Raw genomic sequence first — 19,840 nt, forward strand, 5'->3', positions numbered from 1 at the left:
TCATTTTAGTTTGCAAGCTTTATGCATGCTCAATACCTTATAAATAACACATCTGCCCACACATTTTTACTTTTTCTAGTCTATACAATATATATTTTTTATTAAAACTATTACTGTGTGTCTTCTGTTCATAGTTTAAATACAAATACTTGAAGAGTCCTTTAAAGGCAGAACTATAGCCAGAATATGTTCCCTTCATTTTTTTTTGTCAACGTTTTATTTGTTCAGAAAATTATCAGGCTATCTATATGCTTTTCAAAAGTGCTTACAATTCAGAAATGCTGGTGGAGCCAGAAATTTGCCGTTTGACCCCAGGGTTTCACTCTTCTTTTTTCCCCCTAGCTACTTGTGAGAGCTTATTTAAAATTCTGAGTTCTCCCCTGGCAGCCACAGTTAGAGCTTCTTTGGCAAACTCAAAAGACTGAGAAAAATCCTGCAAAGACTCAATACTGCTTCCAGTGACCTACATTTGTAGCCAGCTTTTAAAAGATGGCATGTGCCTTATTTTCCAACAAGAAAATGAAAGATAAAAATATAAAGGAAAATAAACCCACCACTCTGTCACTAGCTAGTAAGAACTGTTTCTGATATAACATTAAAATAAACACAAAGCTGGGGTTGATATTTGTGCATCACCAACATGGGAAAGGAATTTTGCATGCAGAAAAGTAGCCTAAATCATATAGCAAAAATACCATACTCTGTGATAGGATACTTATCCTCAAAAGGTAAAATATATTTGGATATTAGCTTAGATTTTAATTTCTGTGACGCTGCTTAAGTAGCTGCACACTTACACAAGTCACTTATTCTTTCACATTAAGGTAGAGATAATTCCCTGGCTACCATATGCTGGCATTCCAAATTAAAGATGAAATGTTGGGGATTTTGCTTTTTAAACCTTAAAGTACTTATTCCGGGCCTCACATCTACTTTAATCATTTTATTTTGAACTCATAAAAAAAAATGAGTGGTTATGAATACTTGACAGTTATTGTCATGCTCAAATTTTAAAATATTAGAACTGTTATATAGCCCTTATTCTTTGAAAAGGAACCACACAAAGCCAGAATTGGGAATATTAGAGATACAGTTCATTTGTCCTCTAAATACTTTTTCTGAAACATTCAGGAGAGAAAGTATTCAGTCCTTTTGGAAGGGATAAGTGATTTCAAATTCTGAAAACCAGAACCATTAAAACTTAAAAAAAAAAAAAAAACACTATCAGCTCCCCAAATTAACATATTTCCCCATTAAAGGAAATATTACAGAATCCCATGAAAGGAGAAAGGTGCACACCATTAAGAATCATAGATTAAAGGATAGCTTTACTGTATGAAAAACCCAATGAAAACGGCTATCTCTCCATTTACTGTTGGGGTGATTCTTTCATTGGTCAGTGTTTCCTGAAATTTTGTTTTATTCATCAGAAACTGATGGGCAGTTGCAGAAAGCGGCCTTAGTTCACCATAATCATCTTTTCATATTATGTTATATTAGTGAAATCAGAGGCATTTGAAATGTGCTTATCGGTTTGGTAAAATAGTCTTACTACATACAGTGTGTGTGTGTGTGTGTGTGTGTGTGTGTGTGTGTGTGTGTGGTGTCTAAAAGTCTACTATATTTCAAAAGCAGGGTCGATAGTATTAAACTAAAGACGTAAGTTAGAAGTGGAAAACGGATCTGAGACTATGAAGTGAATGAAACATCTTACCTTTCTTTTTCTTAAAACAGATTATAACAAGGTACTACAGAATTTTTAAAAAACCTATTTTATGCCTTTACCCAGTTGCCTCTACTTCTCAGTACTCAGGGAGAAGAAAGAGAATTGTTTATGTTCTATTAACACCAAATGTACAATGTAAAATAATTTTCAAATTTAATAAAAATAAAGTGATATCCAGTTTCATTTAGTGCACCAAAATATACTAAGGATTTTTGTGACGTCTTCGGTAAGCTAGGTTTATTTTGGAAAATAAAAGAATATGACATCGGATGATTAAATCAGTGACTTATGTGTTCTTGAGCTAAGAGCATAACTGATCTGGACCTCTTAAATAAAGATAATGCCTGATTCCATTACTAATTGAGTTACCTTTGACAATAGATATCCCAAAACTTTAGAATACTTCTTTTCCAACCTTGTAAAAATACTATGACCTCTCAGGCCCCATGTCGGGCTCTGTACTCAGCAGTCTGCTTAAGAGATTCTCTCTCTCCCAACCTCTCTGCCCCTCTCCCTGCTCATGCTCTCTCTCTCAATTAATTTAATTACATCTTTAAAAATCCTATATTCTATAACCTCAACTTAACAAATAATTGTGTTAAGATCACTGTCACTATCTTAACTTTTACAATAACTATATTTAGAAATGTTTTAGGTATGTCAAGTTTTTAGAAATTATCTTTGTTTATATTCAATAGGGACACTTAGCACTTAAAGGAATTAGGTAGAAATCCTGTGCCAATATAAGAATCCTTCTATAACTCAAGTAATTATTGGATAACCTATTTGCTTGGTATGGATTTTCTTTTTTTCTTTTTTTTAAGATTTATTTATTTATTTGAGAGAGAGACTGAGCGCGAGAGAGCTAAGCAAGGTGAGGGGCAGAGGGAGAAGCAGACTCCCTGCTGAGCAGGGAGCCCAACGTAGGGCTTGATCTCAAGACCCCAGGTTCACGACCCAAGCCAAAGGCATATGCCCAACCAACTAACCACTCAGGCACCCAAGTATGGATTTTCGTATATTATTTTTTAAGAAAACAACTTAATATACACCCTTTTACAGTAAACATTTAGTAAGGAAGTTATTGCACATGGTCTCATTAACTAAACGTGTTAAACCCAATGATTAAGTGGAGAATTTAGTCTGCTTTTTAAAACATTTCACTGAGATGCCTGGGTAGCTCAGTCGGTTAAGCATCTGACTCTTGATTTCTGCTCAGGTTATGATCTCAGGGTCCTGGAATCAAGCCCCAAATCAGGCTCCATGCTCAGCACAGAGTCTGCTTGAGATAGATTCTTTCTCCCTTTCCCTCTGCTCTGTCCCCGCCCCCCCCCCCCACCCCCCGGCCTGCTTGCCCTCTGTCTCCCTTTAAAATAAATAAAATTTTTTAAAAGTAAAAAAAAAAGGTAATTTCACAAATTCATTTTATTTTATTTTAAGGATTTTATTTATTTATTCATGAGAGACACAAAGAGAGAGAGGCAGAGACACAGGCAGAGGGTGAGGCAGAGGCTCCCTCCATTGAGTCTGATACTGGGACTCCAGGATCACACCCTGAGCGGAAGGCAGACACTCAGCCACTGAGCCACCCCGGTGTCCCAAGAAAAAAATATATTATAAAATTGCACCAAGATGTTCCCTGTACTGATTTTAGTCAGAAATTTGGATGGACATAATTTAATTAATTAAATTGTCAATTAATTGACTAATCTTAAAATCCATAAGTTTAAAAACATTTTTTACTTAACATCAGTTGTATACCCACAGATCTTGACTTACTCTGTGCCATTTACATTTCTGAATGCTTTAAACAATTAAAGTAACCTCTCTTCTCATATTTTTAAATATTTAAATGGAGATAATGTAGAGACTATATCTTTAATAGATGGATACTCAGGCTACATATTTGGAGTACTTTTGTATTCAAATTGTGATAATCAGTCAATAATATCTTTGAATTTGTTTCTCTTTCTAACTTTCAGAAAATAAATGTTCCCTAACCCCCCCCTCCAATCAACAAAGTAATATACTTACTGATACAATATAATATACTTACTGATACATGGATAATGCTTAAGTAGTATTAATTATACAGTTACCAAAACCTGCAAGGATCAAAAGATTTTATTTTTAAGAAGGATTTCTCATGCTGCATGGATTATGTTGCTACATAATAGCTCAGTAGTACTTCTCCTGAATTGTAAAATAGCTTAGAGAGGAGTATGATGCCCATAGTTGGTGTAATGCATTGGTAATTAAGAGGGTGGGAGGTTAAGCTTCATTAACTGCTGAGGGATTGTATCTTGGGTTTTATTATGCCCTAGAGAACATAAAAAGTGAGAAGGGTCAAACTGTTGGAATCAGATTTTGCTTGTGCATCTGCCAAAACAAAGACCACAAAATAATATAGCGGTAAGCACAGAATGGCATGAATTGAAAAGGGAAGAAATATATTTACAGCATCTTACAGATAAGGATAAATGTTTCTGGTGAAAAAAAATAAATACACCTAATTACTGGAGTATATTTTGGTATTGGAAGTTTATAATAATTTGATTTCACATAGATTTTTTAAAGTAGAATAAGCAGTTGTTTTTGTCCACAGGTAATGCCAATTTTTTATGTTAATTTTCCAAAATGATTCATCTGATTAAGGGTGAGAAATTTTATACTTTTCATCCTATCTTCTGTATAGACCTTGTGAAGCCTGCGTTTTATTTTTTATTTATTCCTGATTCTTGTTACCAAATATATGGGAACTGTAAGCACCATATTGCATTAAAAAACCAAAAATCAAAAAAAAAAAATTGAAAAAAAAAAAAAAAACCAAAAATCTGATTTTTTTTCATTTAGGAAACAAGAGTATAAAAACCATGAAGTGTGTTCTGTTCATGCACTGGATAAGAAATCAAAGACTGGGGATTTTCAAAAATATAAGGGATGACCTTGATATATGATCTGTTACAGCTATAATCATTGAATATTTAAGAGCTTATTCCTAGCATTTTCCTGTAAGACAGATTTTATCCAAACATTAATTAAGTTTTTTGTTTGATTAGATATAGATATTGCAACAAAAATATAGATTATAGTCATCTTCATCTCTGATAGCGTCAAGGAATCACAATGAGCAGATTAGGTGATGGCACACTTAAAAAAATATAGGGCTTAAAATATAACAGCATACTGAATATAGACTCTTACAGAATAAATTTCTGAATATTGAAAGACAAAGTATCAGAATATTCAAGGTGCCTGGCTGCCTTAGTCCTTGGAACATGCAATTCTTGATCTTAGATTGTGAGTTCAAGTCCCAGTTTGGGCATGGAGCTTACTTTAAAAAAAAAAAAAATCAGAATATTCCGTTTTTTTCCCCAAAAAAATATCAGTTTTGGTATCTTTAGATAGTTCATTTTTCACTTGAATTCTAAATAGTAATGACACCATTAAGACTGAATTTTCATATAATAGATTTTTTTTTGTCAGAGAATTATATAGACAATCTTAACACTCTTGCCTTAGGATTGAGTTCTTTTTTTTTTTTTTTTTAAGATTGTTTATTTGAGAGAGAGAGGGAATATGAGGCAGGGAGGGGCTGAGGGAAAGGCAGAAGCAGACTCCCCACAGAGCAGGGAGCCTGACATGAGGTGGGCTCCCTCCCAGGACTCTGAGATCATGACTGGGGCTGAAGGCAGACGCTTTTCTGCCTGAGCCACCCAGGTTTCCCAGAATTTAGTTCTTGACTTCACAACATTTAGAAACCACACAGCTGACTCTTCATTTGCGTTGATCGGTTTTTAATTTTCTGCTATTTTTGTTCAGATTTCTAGCCAAATGAATGATACAAATGAAAGTAACCAAGTGTTCACATAGGTGTCTCTAGGTAAATTACTAGTGTAACATTGATTCACACCATGTTGAGTTAAAAATTCTTTATATTTTGATTGAATGCTTAAAAGCAGAGATACCTAAGGAATTTTGGCCCATTTACTAGAGAAATACCAGATTATCAAATCTGAGATGCCACTGAACACAAGATGCTGCACTATTTTATGTCCCACTGACAAAAACACTGCCGAATAAACTAAAACAGAATGTTGTCTTTTAACCTAGAATTTTTAACTATTGTTAAGTTTTATTAGACATTTGTATTTTTTAAAATATTATTATACTTGTACATAAAAGAGATAAGTAAAATATGTAACTCATAAAACTTGACATTCATATTACTACTATAATTAAATCACTTTCTGATTTATAGTAGTTGACATCACCAGTTTTTCACAATTCATGTTCTTTCACATGATACTGTTCTCTATGTCATCAAGAACACTGATGCAGCATTTCTTAAAAGATGCTCCATTCTTGCACCCAGATTTTATTGTAAAACAGTGACATCCAGGAGCGACTGGATAGCTCAGTCGGTTAAGCATCCAACTCTTGATTTCAGCTCAGGTCATGATTTCAGTGTTATGATATCCAGCCCCACGTCTGGCTCCATACTCAGCACAGAGTCTGCCTGAGATTCTCTCCCTCTCCCTCTGCCCCCCTCCTCCATGTGCATTCTCTCTCTCACTCTCAAATAAATAAATCTTACCAAAAAATAAAAATAAAAAGATAAGACAATGACATCCATTGTGCAAGTATTGTTGCAGATGGCTTTCTTTTTTTTCCCAGAAAGTATCAGTGGAAGAAGTTTCTGGAAAACCAAAATTTATTCTTACTTAATTGAGCCATATGTGGATTCTTGGCAGAGATTGAAGAATTGCATTTGTCCACTTACACACCAATGATCACTTTATATCTGCTTGATATAATATCAATTGTAAAATGTATCTGAACCTCAGAAATAATAATGTGAAAAAAAAGAATCAATAAAATGCTGTAAATATATACCTCAATTTTGAACCTGGGTTTTGGTGTGTTGGAATTGCCCAATTCTCAGAAACCCAGTTGTCACAAATCTTAATTCTCCTTGTTTATCATAATGCTACCAATTTAAAAATAATCCCATAGTATTTTATTTTATTTATTTTGATGTGTTGATATTTTCTTGGTAATATTTCTATGTCCCGGTGAAGTTCGAATTTAAGTACACTCCTTAAAATGTATTTCTTAACATATATTTCATTCAGCAGTATCATGCTTACACAAGTGTTACCTTGCTCATTTGGGAAATACTCCACCAGGAAGAGAAATAATGTTAAGAAAAAAAAGAACATTCTCTGCTATAGTTAGGAGATACTAAAGCTGAGCAGTCAGGAACTGGACATTTGTTTGGTATATGGTTTTCTAGAAATTGAAATGTTTTCTAATGTTTTGTGAAATACTAACAATAAAATAAGGGGGAATAATCAAGTAAGTTCTAAGGAAGTACTTTCATTCTTTAAATAGCCTTATTGGGCTGTAAGAAAATTATGGAAATTTACCTCTTTTCAGAATCTATCTGCCCTATTTAAGTAATGTTAAGACTGATTAATATAGGGCGCCCCGGTGGCACAGCGGTTTAGCGCCACCTGCAGCCTGGGGGTGTGATCCTGGAGCCCCGGGATCAAGTCCCACGTCAGGCTCCCTGCATGGAGCCTGCTTCTCCCTCTGCCTGTGTCTCTGCCTCTCTCTCTCTGTATGTCTCTATGAATAAATAAATAAAAGCTTTAAAAAAAAAGACTGATTAATATAGTTGTAACTTATACATTTTTTTCCTTGGGAACTCTTTCACTTCATCTGGGATTGAATACTTTTATTACCCAGTTGAATTTTAAATTTCCAGAGATATACTTTACTACAAAAAATACTGCAGATGGTAGCCAAAAACTTAAGTAATAATAAAGAAATTAAAGTGAAAAGTAAAATTTTCCCCACCCATACCTTCTACAACCTAGAGTTCCAGTCTTCCTCTATGAAAAGTCCCCAACATTGATTTGTATTTGATTATTTTTGGTTACTCCAGTGGTTACTATTATCATTGTAAATTAAACTCTTTGCCTTTTGTTTTTTGATACATCCATTTTAGATTGCACTATTAATTTACTGTTAATTCCAGTATATAAGATAAAGTTGTCACAACTACCTTTGCCATCTCTTCTCTGTTTAACCTGTTATCTCTGACTTAACCTGCACATTATCAATGATTACAACTCAAATTCTGTAACTAGAACTCAATCTTCAATACTCTATTCATAAGTTTTGTTACAAGTTGAAATACATCATTTAAAATTTAAAATGAAATATTTTACTATTCATATAATTGGACCCTTTGAAAAGGAAATGCCATCTTATGTCACTAAACTGAACTTCTGGAAGAGGGAAGAAATCATTTCTTAACATTCCCTCAGTTCCTCAGTATCATAACACATTTTTAGTTCCTTCCTTTTCTTCATGTTTAGCCCTTCATGCTCTTGTTCTGCCTTTTTAATGCCTTACCAGCATTTCTTTTTTTCTCTCATTTTTATTAATATAATCTTGACATATAACATTGTAATAGTTTCATATGTGTACAAAATAATGATTTGAGATATGTATATAATGCAAAATGATTGCTATAAGTTTAGCTAACATCCATCACCTCACTTATTACAATATTTTCTTATGAGAATTTTAAGATGTACTCTCTTAGCAATCTTCAAATATACAATACAGTATTTTTTAAGTTTTATTTAAATAATCTCTTCCACCAATATGTGATTCAAACTCACAGCCCTTTGATCAAGAGGTACACGCTCTTCCAACTGAACCAGCCAGGTGTCCTCGCAATACAGTACTCTTAACTCTAGTCACCGTGCTGTACATTACATCTCCAGGACTTATTTATTTTATAATTGGAAGTTTTTGCGTTTCCATATAAATTTTAAATTCAGCGTATCAGTTTATATGAAAAAGTTGGCTAGAATTGTTCTTTTTCTTTCCCAGTTACTTTTTCCCTCTGTCCTTTGTTTTTGATAGTTTTTGTTGCTATCTTTAAATTCATTGATCTGTGGCTTGCTCACATCATCCCCTCTCTATGTTGTTATGAACTTATTTCCTTTTGTTCATTTTATGTTATTTTTTAAAGATTTTTGTTTATTTATTCATGAGAGACACAGAGAGGCAGAGACATAGGCAGAGGGAGAAGCAGGCTCCTTGCAGGGAATCTGATGTGGGACTTGATCCCAGGACCCAGGATCATGACCTGAGCCCAAAGCAGACGCTCAACCACTGAGCCACCCAGGTGCCCCCTGTTTTATGTTATTTTAAATAAATTTTTGTTTCTAACAAGTTAATTTGTAACCACCACTAAGATAAATTATACTTTCCTTTCTATCAAATAAATTTTACTGGATATCCAGATATCCAAGTTACCACTTTAAGCAAAGGAAACAAGCAGTCCTAAAAACTTGGAGGTAGAAATCTCAGGACTTCCCGAGTAAGCACACATTGTCCACTTTATAAGATAATAATATGAAATAAAGTTCAAAGGATAGTTTTTTGCAGGATAGCTCATATTGTTCAGTTTCAGCCAAATTGTTCAGTGGTCAAATCTGTAATATCCAAAAGTTCAGCTGCCTTCCTTAATTTCATCCTGCTTTGTCTGTTTCCTATAGTTCAGACTGGCAGTGTCTCTGCCGATATAATCTCTCTATTCCTGGCTTCTGCTGAGACAATAAGTCTGTGAGTTAATAAGTCCTTGAGTCACACCCAAGATTTCTTTATCAAATGGTTGTTCAGCCATACCATCAGTGTTCTCTTCTGTATAAACTTTTTCATTTTTTGCAATATATTATAGGCTGGAGAATTTTCCAAATCTTCAAGTACTGATTCTTTTTGCTTAACAATTCCATGTTTAATTTATCTCTCTTGGGGTGCCTGGGGGCTCAGTCAGTTAAGAGACTGTCTGCCTTTGGCTCAGGTCATGATTCCAGGGTCCTGGGATCGAGCCCTGCATCGGGCTCCCTGCTTAGCGGGGAGACTGCTTCTCCATCTCCCTGACATTCCCCCTGCTGTGCTCTCTGTCTCTGTCAAATAAATAAATAAAATCTTTAATTCATCTCTCTCCTTTTGCATTTTACTATAAGCAGTCAAAAGGAACCAAGTCACACCTTCAAAGCTTTGTTTAGAAAACTTCTCAGCTAAATACTCAGTTTCTCACAAGTCATTCCTTCCACAGAATACTAGAACACAGTTCAACTAAATTGTTTGCCACTTTATAACAAGGAGTGACTGTCCTCCAGTTTCAAATATGTTTCTTATTTCCATTGAAGACTTACTGGAATCTGCTTTAACATCCATATTCCTGGGACACCTGGGTGGTTCCGTGGTTGAGCGTCTGCCTTTGGCTCAAGTTGTGATCCCAGAGTCCCACATCAGGATCCCTGCAAGGAGCCTGCTTCTCCTTCTGCATGTGTCTCTGTCTCTCTCTCTCTGTGTCTCTCATGAATAAATAAATAAAATCTTTAAAAAAAAAATCCGTATTCCTAACATGCATCTCAGAACTCTTTCGGCCTCTACCCATTACCCAATTTCAAAGCTACTTGAACATTTTTAGGTATTTTTTAAAATAGAACTCCATATTTTTTGTACTAAAATCTGTCTTATTATGCTTGGGCTACCATAACAGAACACCGTAGGCTGGGTGACTTAAACTGTTGAAATTTATTTTCTTACAATTCTGGAGGCTGGGAAGTACAAGATCAAGGTACTAGCCAATTTTGTTCCTGGGGAAGACTCTTCTTGGCTTGTAGATGACTCTTACTGGGTTTAATCATCCTCTCCCAGGACGCCTGGGTGGCTCAATGGTTTAGCACCTGCCTTTGGCCCAGGGCATCATCCTGGAGTCCCAGGATCAAGTCCCATATTGGGCTGTCTGCATGGAGCCTGCTTCTCCCTCTGCCTGTATCTCTGCCTCTCTCTCTCTCATGAATAAATAAATAAAATCTTAAAAAAAAAAAAAAAAGTCATCCTCTCCCTAGAGTCCAAGATCCTTCTATTCCAACTGGACTGCTTGGTCTCTAGACAGACCTACATGGTTGTTACTCTGTTACTTTCCTTCATCATCCTAACAACTGCTCTGACTTTGCTGATGGTGGAGTACATCTTCTAGTGACTTGAGAGTGAATGAAGAGAGAGGTGTAAGGTGGTAGAGATTTTAAACTTTGCATATCTGAAATTGTCTTAATTTTACTCTCAAATTTAACATTAGTTTGGTTAAATACAGAATAGTAGGCTTAAAATAACTTTCCCTCTGAAAAGTCTAGATCCTGGACACTCTCAGGTATTTTCCTTTTTCCTTCTTGTTCTGAAGTGTCAGAATTATATGCTTTGATGTATGTCTATTTTCATTCATAGTTTAAATACTCAGGATTTTATTTTATTTTTTTTATTTTTATTTTTATTTTTTTTATTTTTTTATTTTTTTTTAATACTCAGGATTTTAAATCTGTATCTCCCATCTTTCATTTCTGGATATTTCTCTTAGATTATTTCTTGGATATTTTCCCCTACTGCCTCTGTTTCTCTAAGAAATCCTTTTATGGTGTCAACCTTGTGCACTTTCTCTAAATATTTTATTTTCTGTCTCATTTTCTATCTTTTTAAGAGGTTATATAGCATAATGGTTAAGACACTGAGTGATAGAGGTGCCTAGGTAATTCAGTTAAGCAGCTGAGACTCTTGATTTAAGCTCAGGTCATAATCTCAGGGTCCTGGGATTGAGCCCCATGTCAGGCTCCATGGTCAGCAGTGAGTCTACTTAAGGATTCTCTTTCTCTCTCTCTCTTCCCTTACCCCTCCCCCACAGTCGAGCACCCACTCTCTCTCTCTCTCTTACTCTCTAAAATAAACCTTTAAAAAGAGAGAGAGATAAAGACAGTGATAGAGTAAGACTGTCCATTACAAGTCCTTGTTCTGTCATTTACTAACTTTGTGATCCTCAACAATTTAACCTTTATGCTCCAGTCTTCATCTTTTAAAATTGTCTTAATAATCGTGTTTACTGAAATGTAATCTCCTATTACATTTTTAATTTCTAGAAACTCGTAGGTTTTTTTCTCACTGTTTCCTTTTACTGAAGTGTTTTATTTTATTTATTTATTTATTTATTTTAAAAGGTTTTTATTTATTTATTCGAGAGAGAGAGAGAGAGAGAGGCACAGACACAGGCAGAGGGAGAAGCAAGCATGCAGGGAACCTGATGTGGGACTCGATCCTGGGTTTCCAGGATCATGCCCTGGGCTGAAGGTGGCACTAAACCACTGAGCCACCAGGGCTGCCCTGAAGTGTTTTGTTTTTTATACACCATCTCATATATATATTACTTTTTATTCTTTTTGAAGTTTTTATTCATTTCTGGCATTGTTTCTGCTTCCTGCTCATTTGCCTTGGTCCTTGAATTCCATATTAGATGCTTTTTAAAATATGTGATAGGGACGCCTGGGTGTCTCAGTGGTTGAGTGTCTGCCTTTGGCCCAAGGCCTGATCCTGGAATCCCAGGATCAAGTCCCATATCAGGCTCCTTGCAGGGAGCCTGCTTCTCCCTCCTTCCCTGTGTCTCTGCCTCTCTCTCTCTCTCTCTCTCTCTCTCTCTCTGTGTGTCTCATGAATAGATAAATAAAATCTTTTTAAAAATCAATCATCAATAAATAATAAATAAAATATCTGATAATTCTTGACTATCTTTTAATATGGAAGAGTGAGGGGCTAGAAGGCTAGTTGGAAGTACTATTTTGGGGGGCATATAACTTGTGGTCTCTTAGGTTTACTATAAGTTTATCTAGTGATATCTCTCTAAAGGCCTTTTCCCTAAATTCTGTCAGTTTCTCAAGGGAGGACTCCTTTAATCTCCTTCCTGTTCTTCTTAAGGACGGCTTCTGGCCTTGTAAGAGTCCAGCAGTGGGAACCACCTATGTGCATGTGTTGGGGGTGCTGGGGGCATCTCACTCTTTTGTATGAGGACTTTCACTAAGTTACCCTGTCTTCAACATGATGCCTCACCTCTGCCCTCTATCATGTTCCTACTTCCAAAGTTTGTCTTATTTGATCTCTCAGTTTCTCTTTCACAGTTGGGGAGGAGTAGTATCCTGGTTCTTAGTGGAAAATAGGGGATTTGAGAGGTCTTATTTTTCTTTTTAAAGATTTTCAACCAGTCCTCCTACTTTGATACAAGAGTGTTGCTCCTTGCTTGCTGAAATGACAGCTTTTCTGCAACTATACCAGTTGTTAGAGTTTATTAAAGCCATGTGGTAGAAACTATGGTCTTCATGTTTATTTTACTATTCTTTATTTTTTCTATGTGTTTTATATATCCCATAGAAAAAATAATAATTAGAGATGCAAAGGCCTTATGTTATAAACAACAATGTTTATCATAGGATTCTCAGACTGCAAACAACCTAAACTTCCAAGAGTAAGGAAGATTTACCAGTTTTAAAATCAATTAAATCAATGGGGACACCTGGGTAGCTCATTGGTTGAGCATCTGCCTTTGGCTCAGGTCATAATCCCAGGGTCCTGGGATCAAGTGCCCCTCAAACTCCCCTCTGAGCCTGCTTCTTCCTCTGCCTATGTCTCTGCCTCTCTCTGTGTGTCTCTCATGAATAAATAAATAAAATCTTTAAAAATAAATAAAAAATAAAATCAATTGCTGTCCAGTAAATATTGATTTTTACAGGGTAGTTGGGTACTTTTTTTTTTATGGTGAAGAGAGGTTTCTTTCTTTAAAGTTTTTTTTTTTTTTTTTTATGATAGTCACACAGAGAGAGAGAGAGAGAGGCGGAGACATAGACAGAGGGAGAAGCAGGCTCCATGCACCGGGAGCCTGACGTGGGATTCGATCCCGGGTCTCCAGGATCGCACCCTGGGCCAAAGGCAGGCGCCAAACTGCTGCACCACCCAGGGATCCTTTTCTTTAAAGTTTTTATTTTAATTCCAGTTAGTTAACATTAGAGGAGTATATTAATTTCAGGTGTATCAATATAGTGTTTCAGCACTTCCATACATCAGCCAGTGATCATCACAACAAGCATACTCATTAATCTCCATCACCTATTTAACTCATCCCTCTATGGTATGCTTTTTATAAGTTGAAAAAATAGTGCTAAATTTTTTGTTGTTGTTGATATAAAGGAGAGTGCAAAAGGACAGGGAGGCATACAACTTTTTTAGATACTGAAAAATAATCTCCTGGTTTTAATTTGAAATAAGTTGTGATGCTTCTTTAAAATCCTAGTTGATGTAACTGTAAAGTGTGTCATTGACAGTTACATAGTAAACAGTTTAAATTGTTAAATGAATAAATACATTTTCCTATTTTCTAGACCTGCACTAATCAATAAAATTTTATGTGATGTTATAAATGTCTTCTACCTGTACCACCTGCGTGTGGCTATTGAACAATATGGCAATTAAGACACTGAATTTATCATTTTGCATAATTTTAATTAATAAAAACTTAAATTTAAATAGCCACATATGGATCGGAGCTACTGTATTGAGGAATATAATTGTAGACCAATGATTTTGTAAATAATTCTATGTTTTAATAACTGGTTAACAAGGGCACCTCGGTGGCTTAGTTGGTTGAATGTCCATCTCTTGATCTCAGCTCAGGTCTTGATCTCACAGTCATGAGTTCAAGCCCTGTGTTGGGCTCCACACTGGCATGGAGCCTACTTAAGAAAAAATTTAAAAATAAAAAGTTCGGGATCCCTGTGTGGCGCAGCGGTTTGGCGCCTGCCTTTGGCCCAGGGCGCGATCCTGGAGACCCGGGATCGAATCCCACGTCGGGCTCCCGGTGCATGGAGCCTGCTTCTCCCTCTGCCTGTGTCTCTGCCTCTCTCTCTCTCACTGTGTGCCTATCATAAATAAATAAAAAAAATTAAAAAAAAATAAAAATAAAAATAAATAAAAATAAAAAGTTAAAAAATTGTTTAAAAACTGATAACAAAACTAATTCAGATGTTTTAATTGATACCTAGTATTTTAATGCAGAAAAAGATAATTGAGGAAAAGTAAATTTTAGACAATTATATGTCTAAAATAGATTTTGCAAGGTATAATATAAATTCAGTTTCTAGTATCTTATTTTCTAGTATCTTATTTAAATTTTTGTTTATTTCCTCATTTCAGAAATAAAATTAGTGGTTCTTCACCCTGAGGATAAGGCTGTGGAGCAGGGGAAAAAGTTAAGAATATCAGAATCACCAAACTTTGTTTTAACATTACACAGATTTTATCCTTTTCCCCACAAGACAAAAAATATTGATGAGAAATGTCTGTGTGGCTCAGTCAGTCAAACATCTAACTCTTGATTTCAGCTCAGGTCGTGATCTCGGGATTCTGAGATTGGGCCAATTTAGGCTCCACACTCTGCACAGAGTCTGCTTGGGATTCTTTGTCTCTCCCTCTTACCCTACCCCCGTGCACTCTCTCTCAAATAAATAAAAATATACTTCATCCTTACATCCAGAAACCAAAGAATTATCGTAACCTTAAAAACATAATTAGGGCTGATGGTCTCAAACTAAAGCAAATGTTTCAGAAAGCAACATTGATTTGGTTATATAATCTGAAACCTAATAATATATCATTCCCTAAACAAGAATAAAATACTTACTGAGCCAATTAATGTAAACACAGGAAGTTAACATTTTATGAAATCTCATAAGAAAGTAAAGAGTCTAGGTCTTTTTTTTTTTTTAAGATTTCATTTATTTATTCTTGAGAGACACAGAGAGGTAGAGAGGCAGAGACACAGGCAGAGGGAGAAACAGGCTTCACTCAGGGGGCGTGATGCTGAACTCAATCCCAGGACTCTAAGATCACACCCCGAGCCGAAGGCAGACACTCAACCGCTGAGCCACCCAGGCGTCCCAAGAGTCTAGGTCTTCTAAAGAAACTGGCATTTAAAAAAATAAAGAAGAAGAAGATGGCATTTAATTTTGCCTTAGCTCTCGTAACACGAAGGTACAGAAATATAGGTGAATAGCATGATACTTGACCCTCAAACTTTAGCTAGAGGGAAAAACTCAGTCTGGAAGAAAATATAACCCAAGAACAGAAGAAAATTCCTTCATAAGAGATTTATAGAAGAGTTTAATCAGAACTTGAGTTCAAAAACAAGAGCAGGAGTTCAATAAAATATCACAAGAATAAAATTTTAAAAACATGAGAAGTAGGGTAGCCCCAGAGGCGCAGTGGTTTAGCGCCGCCTGCAGCCCGGGGTGTGATTCTGGAGTCCCGGGATCGAGTCCCATATCGGGTTCCCTGCATGGAGCCTGCTTCTGCCTCTGCCTCTGTGTGTTTGTGTGTGTCTCTATGAATAAATAAATAAAATCTTTTAAAAAATAAATAAATAGATAGATAGATAGATAGATAGATAGATAGATAGATAGATAAAAATAAAAACACGAGAAGTAGGGCAGCCCGGGTGGCTCAGTGGTTTAGTGCCCCCTTCAGCCCAGGGCCTGATTCTGGAGCCCTGGGATCAAATCCCACATCAGGCTCCCTGCATGGAGCCCGCTTCTCCCTCTGCCTGTGTCTCTGCCTCTCTCTCTCTCTCTCTCTCTTTCTTTGTGTCTCTCATGAATAAATAAATAAAATCTTGAAAAAAAAAAAAACATGAGAAGTAGTTAAAAAGGATAATTGCAGAATTAAAAATATGAATTGATTTAAATAATATCACCCAATATTAAACAGGCTCACAATAGTTACAGTGTATTTAGAGAAATGAGATTAAAACAGTGAGAATATAATAATAATGTGGAAAATATTTTATTTAATAAATTTAAGTATCTACTAGCTACTGTATTGGACAGGGCAGATATAGAATGTTTTCAACATCACTGAAATTTCTATTAGTCAAACCCGGTCTAGAAAATGGGAAAACATTTATTCATCTTACATTTAAATTGTTTACTGTATGATGTTTTACAACTGTCTATGATACATCTGATATTTACATAAATAAGGATATATTCTAGTTCAGTATAGAACAGAAACGTAATATTAAGTATCAGACACAAAAACAATTTATTTGAAATTGAGATCTTCAACTTAAAAGGACATCCAGTGTAATGCAAAGCAATAGATACAGCCTTTTTAAGTTATTAAAGATCAAGGAAGCATTATTCAGGCATTCAGGCAGGAAAAAGCAAGGCACCTACAAGAGTGGAAGGCTTCAGACTCACAGCATCATTCCTTGTCCAATGACAGTACAATAGCAGTATCTACCTAGTTCTAAACTAGTAAAAATGTTATGAAATATATACAACCAAAGTACTGGTTCAATAAAAAAGTATTTGAAAATAAGATCCATCTATTTACTTCCTGACAGAGTGTTTGATTGACTATGCAATGTAAAGTACATATCCCATTAGTCTGTATTTTTTTTCCTCTTTTTTCTTCAAGTTCATATCACTACCCATTCTAGAAGAATGTACCTCCCTAAAAGCAGAGACTTGGTTTATTTTGCTTACTGCTTCACCCCTGGTACCTTCCTGGCACTGTTAAATGAACACAGGTATCAATTTTTTAAATAAAACTCAAGAATTATGGAACTGTGGTAAAAGCACCCATGGTGAATCAATTTCAACAAAACTCTAAGCTAAACGACTCTGTATCTGGCTGCAGACAAGAATGCAACTCTATAAACCTTGACAGCATAAAAATTATAGGCGAAAAAAATAAACTTGGGGCTGGGAGAAAGTGCTACATGCTAGTTTCCTCATTTTTTATGGGAGAGAGAAAAAAAGAAACTGATTTCGTTGAAAACTAAAACATGTAAAAAGGAACATAGCGACTCCAACATCTTAATGTGCTTCATAATCACATTTATAATCTTTGGAGAGAATCTGTCAGGAAGTAATATCTCTCAAAGTAAAGAATCATCAGTTCAATAATTCTTTCAACTTCATTTTTGTTTTATAAAGTGTTAATTTTTCAAATATTAATAGTATTTTAATACCTGCTATTTTTATGGAAGTATTTTGTCTAGCATGTCCAGATATATGCATAAGTTTATGCTGGGAATATTGTTTACTTAATGATTATTGTGGGGAGTTTGATTTTATAATTTTTTTAAATTTTATACCTTTGTTGTAATTTCTAAATAATTTCTATTGCTATGTCTTACAGTTCATTAATCTTTTTTCCTGCCATGTCTAATCTGCTGTTCCTTCTGTCCAGTATGTTTTTAAAATCTCAGATGTTGAAGTGTTCATCACTAGAGGTTTATTTGGGTCTTTTAAAAAATAGATCTTGGGATCCCTGGGTGGCTCAGGGGTTTAGCTCCTGCCTTCGGCCCAGGGCATGATCCTAGAGTCCCAGGATCAATTCCCACAAGAAGTGTGTTCTTCTCCCTCTGCCTATGTCTCTGCCTCTCTCTCTTTCACTCTCTCACTCTCTCTCTCTCCTGCCGTGTCTCATGAATAAATAAATAAAATCTTAAAAACAAAACAAAATAAAAAATAGATCTTTCCTATCTCTTTATGCTCAATTTTTATTGAACACATGGACTATAATTTAGTTGATTTTTGTCTTAGTCTAACTATATTTGTATCATTGTTGCATCCCCCTTTTTTTTTTTTTTTTTTTTTTTTTTTTTTGCATCCCCTTATTATGGGGTCATATTCTCTTTTTCCTTTTCATGCCTGGTCATTTTTTTATTGGTTCCAGATATTGCGAATTTTAACATGTGGAGTGCTAGATATTTTACATTCTTGCAAACATTCTTGAGTTCATTTCTGGGATTCAGTAAAGTTACTTGGAAACAGTTTGATCACTTTGAGGCTTGCTTTTTTAGGCCAGCTTCATCAGGTGGAATCAGAGCAGCTTTTTTCCTAGGGCTGATTTCCCCTCGCTACTTAATGCCTCATGAATTATAAGGTTTCTCCATCTGGTTGGTGAGACCATGGACTTTTTTGGTTCTAAGTGAACTTCAGAAATTGCTCACCTTGCTCTTTTTGAGTGGTTCTTTCACCAGTTTTGGGTAGTTTCCTTATGTCCATATGCTGATCAGTATTCAAGAGTTGCCTTTACAGACCTCTGGAGCTCTCTCTGTGCTCCTCTCTTCCCCTGTATTTTGCCTCATGGCCTTCTTGAACTCCTAGCTTGGTCTCTTTAACTCAGAAAGACTGTTGGGTTCCTGTTTTCTGCATTCTGCACTGGGAATATTTCTTCTTTTTTTTTAATTCAAATATAATTAATATGCAATGTTATATTTTAAGTATAGAATATAATGATTCAACAATCAATACATTGCCTACTATTGTCAACTCAAAATATGTGGCTCTGAGTATTGATTAAGGCAATTATTTGACTTAATTCTTATAATTGTTTATTAAGTACTTAATATGCAGCAACCACCATTCTTTGCATTTCACATATTTTACTTCTTTATTCCTTACAAAAACTCAATGAAATAAATACTGATATCTTTATATTTCAGATGATGAATAGAGGCATAGAGGTCCAGTAGTGATCAGGGTAATCACAGACATAGCTTTTAGTGTGTAAAGTTAAGATGTGGACCTAAACAATCTGGATATAGAATTCAAACTCATAACCACTATGCATATTGTACTACATGCCTCACAAATATTTATTTCCATTGAAAAAATAAGTTATTTTTTATTTTCTAAGATAATATTATAAAATTTTGTAAGATAATAATGCTTTGTGGTGGGATGGAGTCAGAGTTTAAATGGTATAGCTAGTTTCTAATGTGTATAAATTAAAGTATGGTTCTTTGGTTTTAGTAGATAACTAAAATACGTGATGGTTAATGTGTTTTTCCAGCTGATTAGTTGACATGATTCTAAACATAAATAAATTTGATTTTGCAAAGTAAAAGCTACAGTTTAGACTAATTTATGTCCTAGCACAAGATTATGTTTACTAATTCAGCACCCCACATTATCGTTATGATTTTTGCTAATATAAAAATAATATGTAATAAAACTACTGTATGTGCTTTCCTTCTCCAAAAAACTTAGGTACTTTTTCTTTGCATTGTTTCTGTAGTTCCTCTTCACACACACACACACACACACACACACACACACACAAATGTTTTCCATATGTTTTTAATAGCTACTCCCTGGGTCAGCTTCCAAAGCAGAAAAGGTAAAATTGGACTTCGGTGTC

General features: G+C 35.2%; 1 protein-coding gene across 4 annotated transcripts in view; it reads left to right on the forward strand.

The window, feature by feature from the left end:
- The window catches only part of ELP4 (elongator acetyltransferase complex subunit 4), a 252,914-nt gene that overhangs the window by 40,190 nt on the left and 192,884 nt on the right, over positions 1 to 19,840 (forward strand). The window lies entirely within an intron of this gene.

The sequence above is a fragment of the Canis aureus genome, chromosome 21 (genome assembly GCF_053574225.1).
Source record: "Canis aureus isolate CA01 chromosome 21, VMU_Caureus_v.1.0, whole genome shotgun sequence".
Lineage (NCBI taxonomy): Eukaryota > Metazoa > Chordata > Mammalia > Carnivora > Canidae > Canis > Canis aureus.